This window comes from Eumetopias jubatus, unplaced genomic scaffold, assembly GCF_037043125.1.
Source record: "Eumetopias jubatus isolate StellerSeaLion01/CBP00866 unplaced genomic scaffold, mEumJub1_p1.0 scaffold_4, whole genome shotgun sequence".
NCBI classification, from domain to species: domain Eukaryota; kingdom Metazoa; phylum Chordata; class Mammalia; order Carnivora; family Otariidae; genus Eumetopias; species Eumetopias jubatus.
Window position 1 is genome coordinate 119,678,250 of NW_028274810.1, and position 5,742 is coordinate 119,683,991.

At 43.3% G+C, this 5,742-nt stretch overlaps 1 pseudogene; it reads right to left on the reverse strand.

The window, feature by feature from the left end:
* Positions 1-2,875: 2,875 nt before the first annotated feature.
* LOC114211135 (3-hydroxyacyl-CoA dehydrogenase type-2 pseudogene) lies at positions 2,876-3,637 on the reverse strand (annotated as a pseudogene).
* Positions 3,638-5,742: the final 2,105 nt, after the last annotated feature.

Genomic DNA, 5,742 nt, shown 5'->3' on the forward strand with positions numbered 1-5,742 from the left:
AGATGCCCCTACCCTCATGTTATAATGGATGAGAATGACCAATGGAAAAGGGACTGACACTCTCACATTGAGATCTCTGGGGTCCACATTTCTATTAATGAATATGGCATGGAAAACAGTTCCAGGAGACGTCTCTCTGGATGATCTTTGTCTGTAGAGGGAAGACTTTTTAGGCCAAGGGAAGACTTTAGCATTGAGGTAACTTGGAAATCATTGAAGTGTAATTGACAATGACCAGACCTTGTGGTCAGGACTGGAACATAATTAGGAAGAGCTGTGACTTTACTATTCTAACATGGGATTAAGAGCCTGGGAGTCAGGCAGACCTGAGCTGCAACCAGCTTTGCCACTTAGTGGTTGTATGATCTTGAGCAAGTTAATTAATTTATCTTTTGTGCTTAGCACAATAATAGAAGGACACAGTCTGCATGTACCCCAGGGAAAAGGAATGAAGTCCTCAGAAATTAGCAAGGTTCATGTAATCCCATCTAGGAGGGAGGAATCCAGAAGAGAGTAGGCAGGGACATTCCACAGGCTCCAGAGCGATGGGTTTTGTTGTGGTGGGGGCAGAATGAATTCTTCAGTTGGGACAAAATACTCAGAACTCTAGATACCATTCATTGTTATGATTAACCCTGTATCAAGCTACTTTCTTATGACTAATTTAGTATTCTAGGGATTTTCACACAGTTTAACGTAAAAGTGAGTGTCTGGAGAGTTGACTCAGGTAATCTGGTCACTGGATCACCTTGCACGGGCTACATAATTTGAAGAGTCTCAGTTTTCCTACCTGTAATTTGGAAATTATATGTATTTTCCAAAGTTGCTGTGAGGATTAAATGGAACATAGTAAATGTTTCTTAAATTCAGCTTCTTTTCCTTATCAGTGGATTGAGTTGTTCAATGAACAGTTCAGTCTAACAGACACTGCACCATGTGCCTAGGGATACAGTCCCTACTTTGCTTCTTTCATGAAGCATATTCTATAGGAAGATAAACTTTAAAAAGTTGTTCAAGCTGGTACAGCCACTCTGGAAAACAGTATGGAAGTTCCTCAAGACATTAAAAATAGAGCTACCTTACGACCCAGCAATTGCACTCCTGGGTATTTACCCTAAAGATACGGATGTAGTGAAAAGAAGGGACACATGCACCCCAATGTTCATAGGAGCAATGTCCGCAATAGCCAAACTGTGGAAGGAGCTGATATACCCTTCAACAGACGAATGGATAAAGAAGATGTGGTCCATATATACAGTGGAATATTACTCAGCCATCAGAAAGGATGAATACCCAGCATTTGCATTGACATGGATGGGACTGGAGGTGATTAGGCTGAGTGAAAAGTCAAGCAGAGAAAGACAATAATTATACGGTTTCACTCATATGTGGAACATAGGAATAGCACAAAGGACCACAGGGGGAGGGGGGGAAAACGGAATGGGAAGAAATCAGAGAGGGAGACAAACCATAAGAAACTCTGGACTCCAGGAAACAAACTGAGTTTTGCAGAAGGGAGGGGGGTAGGGGATGGGGTAACTGGGTGATGGGTATTAAGGAGGGCACATGATCTGATGAGCACTGGGTGTTATATGCAACTAATGAATCATTGAACATTATATCAAAAAGTAATGATGTACTATATCTTGGCTAATTGAACTTAATAGAAAAATAAGTTATTCAAAGAAATATGTTAACAGATAATTTTGTAAGGGCTATCAAAGAGAAAGGAACAGGTACATTGACAGATTCTATTTAGATTGGGGTTTGTGCAGAGATGGTCAGGTAAACCATCCTCTGAAAAATAGTAATGCTTTAAGCCGATGCTTGATTGGTAATAGAAGTTAACCAGATAAAAAGTTTTGTGAGTGGTGGAGAGAGCATTTCAGGAATGGAAGACAGCATGTTAACAGACCCAAAGTGGGAAAAGACTTATTGGCCAGAGTGGAAGTGAGCAGGAGACAGCGTCTCTGTAGGCTTGGAGGTTTAAATTCCATTATCCCCTCAATCACATGTGCCGTAAGCTTCTCTTCAAAGGTTTTCAGGGCCTAGAATCACAAAGTATTCCACCAAAGATGTCTGTCTTTCTCTTTGCCCATGCTTACTCCCTGAAAAATAGTGAATTGGCTTCTTGGGACATAGAACTAGAGTTGTTAAACCAGGGTGATTTCATGTTCTGATTTGTCCAGGACAGTCAGTCCTGGTGTCTGCACATTATCCCCAAGTAATTATTCACAGCATGTCCTTTTGTTCTGAAGTTCGTCTTGTTTGGGGTGATTAATTACGTGGTCATCTGACCCTTAACACATGGGATTTGGCTCCAGCCTGGGAGAACTCATTCATTGTGTTTCTGGTTGTCCTTATGAGTGGGGTGATGTTCCTTTTTGTGATATTTCCCTTCTTCTTTGGTCGGTTGGGATTACATTGTATTTAAAGCTTTGAGAATGATATCTGGTTAGACAATGGCCATTAAGTAAAGAGTGGCAAGTATTGTTGTTGTGGTTGCCATAAGCTTCTGTGGAAATGATGATTTTTGCTGTTAGAAGGGTCCTGCAATATGGGAGAACCACAAATTGACCAGAATGTTTAACTCTTCTATAGGAGGAAGGGAAATAATTTTTGGATGTCTACTCTAAGCCAGCCTCTGTGCTGGATACTCCTTATATGGTTCTTTTCAACAGTGTATTTAGATCTGTGTTTCTTTTGTTTGTTTGTTTGTACCTTTTTTTTTGTGAGAAATAGGGACTTTATTAGGTACAGAGTGTGACTGTTGGGCAGAATTACAAAATGGCCACTGGACTTCCTCCCAAGCTGCAGTGCAGTACTCCAGGGGAAGGAGGGGCAGAGGAACATTTGTTTTCTCTGCCCTCCCCCTTCAAGGCTGCATGCGGATGGCCCCACCAAGCCTCATGACCTCTCCGTTGATGAGTGGGTTCTCGATGAGGGCTTAAATCAGACGAGCATACTCAGCAGGGTCACCCAGTTGGCTGGGGAAGGACGACACCTGGCTGGCCAGGAAGTTGAACACTTTTCTGGGAGGCTGGTCAGCAGCAGGGTGCCAAATAGGCCTGGAGCAGTGGCCATCACTTGGAAGCTCAGGGGAGCTCGATGCCAAGCAATGGGCAGTGTCATGCTCACTATGACCCCCTTGGAAGCAGAGTAAGCAGCTTGTCCAACCTGGCCCTCAAATGCGCCAGTGCTGGCAGTGTTGATGGTCTGGTTCATTCTGGCCCATCTCACCAGCCACTAGGTGGATCACATTGAAGGCGCCTGTGAGATTACATTGAGAACCTTGCCGGAAGTCCTCCAAGGTATGGACCTGATTCTTCTTGAAGTCGTATGTCTTAATGGCCACTGCAATGACTGCACAGTTGACTACCACATCCACGTGGCCAAACTTTCCTTTTGCTAGAGTCAGGGCTGCTTGCACAGCCTTCTCGGAGGTCATGTCAGCTGGGGCGAAGGCACAGCGCTTCCCTAACTTCTTGGCTCTGACCTTCCCATTGGACTTGGGCAGGTTCCAAAGCACAGCAGTGGCCCCTCACCCCACCAGCTGCTCCACCATGGCCAGACCTGAACTGGAGGCTCCTCTGGTTATTAGAGCCACCACCTGGTGGTGGTCCTCATGTTCTGACATGCCACAGCCATCTTTGAATCTGTCCTTCTAGACATGTTTTTTTTCTCTTGCTTGTAATTCTGGCTCCAACCCTTATTGATGGGTAACTTCAGGCAGATCACTGACCTTGGTGGACCTCAATTTTCTCTTTTGGAGGAGCTTGTTTATAATGGGAGTTCGCATTCATTTAAGGTGATCAGAGAGTAAGTTCAGAATGGGACTGTAAGGAAAGGTGTAATTGTATTGTTTCTTTTGTTGTCTGAAGAAAGAGGGCTTCTAGAACAGGCTTTGCGATCATGCCACTGAGACACCATTGACACCTCCAGTGTGCTGCTTTATAACCATGGGTACGACACCCACACCAACTCTGCCCATGCATCATGACTGGGGTGGGGGCTTGACCACAGCGCAATAGCACCACTGGACTCTGGTTTAGCATTTGGGGTTCAGAAGCTGGGCAAGATGAGAAGTGGTTTTTCTGCTGGCTGCCGTTTTTGCTTTGTCTTCTCTCTTTAGCACATGACAGGATCTGGCAGAGGTAGTGGTCAGGGGAGTCTGAGGGGGGAAGTAACCTTTTCTCTCATTGGGGGAGATTTGTTCCATTGAAACATGAAGTGCAACTTTGCACGGCTGGACCTAGCTCGCTGGCAAAGGGCAGTGTGTTAGCAAACAAAAGTGTTCTTATGTTTTTGTCAATGAAAACTCAGTAAACCGCAGGAAGAGATGACAGTACCTTTCCCACTTCATTCACATGAATGATAATGAACTCCATTGTAGAGCAAGCCTTTGGGCATTATCTGATGCTATTTCTGCTGGCCAGAATTTGCACATCTCCCACATGACTCAGGGTCGTGTAGTCTCTTTCCCACTGGGTGACCCTGACAGCTTTGCATTCTGCAGATTCTGAGCTCTGGCCTTGATATCCAGCCATTCAAAATGAGCATGGCCATGTGGGCCCCAAACCTTCTGACATGGGAAGTAGTTCCAGGGGGCATTTAGATTACAATGGGCCTTTCTTATGGGTTTAAAATATACAGTGGCTTTTTGGCAAATGAAATACACAAGACCCCCCCCCCCCCATTCCTCAGTGATTAGAATTTACAGTGAGACAGAATTTATAAAAATAATTCTGTAGGGTGAAGGGGAAGTAGTGATATTTAAGTACGTACCATGCTACAGACCCTATGCTAGATACTTCCCAAACACTCCTTACCAAATACTCCAAGGTAAATGTTGGCATCCCTACTATATTGGTGGGGACACTTAGGTTCAGAGAGGTTAACTTATTGGCCTAAGATTATCACAAGTGAAAAGAGTGGGTCAGGAAACTGGCACCAATTGAATTAATCAGTTGATGCCAGGTGCCAGTGCTAGGAATGCTGTAGGCATTTCCTCACTGACTTCTCACAGTAACTTTATTATTATCCTTATAGATGAAAAAAAAATCAGAGTTCCATGAGACATTGTCTCTTGTCACAGCCAGGATTGGAAACATGTTTGTTTTGTTTTGTTTTGTTTGTTTGTTTCTGCATATCACACTGCCATGTGATTGATTCCACTTTTAGGAGGCAGAAGCCATTCATAAGCAAACAGGGTTATCTCAAAGATGTGATCAGAGGGGAAGCTGGCCCAGGCTGATTTAGCGTAAGCTCTCCTAGCTATGTCAGAAACTGTGTTCAATCATTTCTTTGCTCCCTTAGCAAACTTTGAAGACCTACTGTGCACAAAGCATTGCAGAGGGCACTGATGTTCAGAACAATGATCTTAAAGCTTGTGTAACAAAAGATGATGGATGTATATTCACTATACTGAGGCAGTAAGCGAAGTAGTGCAGTTTTGAGAGCATTTCAGAAATAAGGACTTGTTGGTTAGTGGACATATAATTGACAATATCCTCCATACTCTCCAAGCATTTCAGTAATTTGTGTATAAATCTATGTCCTTGGAAAATGTTCTTTTCTTATCAATAATAGGTCAATTTCCAAATATAGGGTGTAGAACTTAAAAAGAGAAGCTACCATTTATCAGATATTAACTTGGAGTTAGGACCAAGCTTTATATATCAGCCCTAAGTTTTATAAGAATCCTGAATATAGGTATTATTTTCCACATTTTCTAAGACAAGA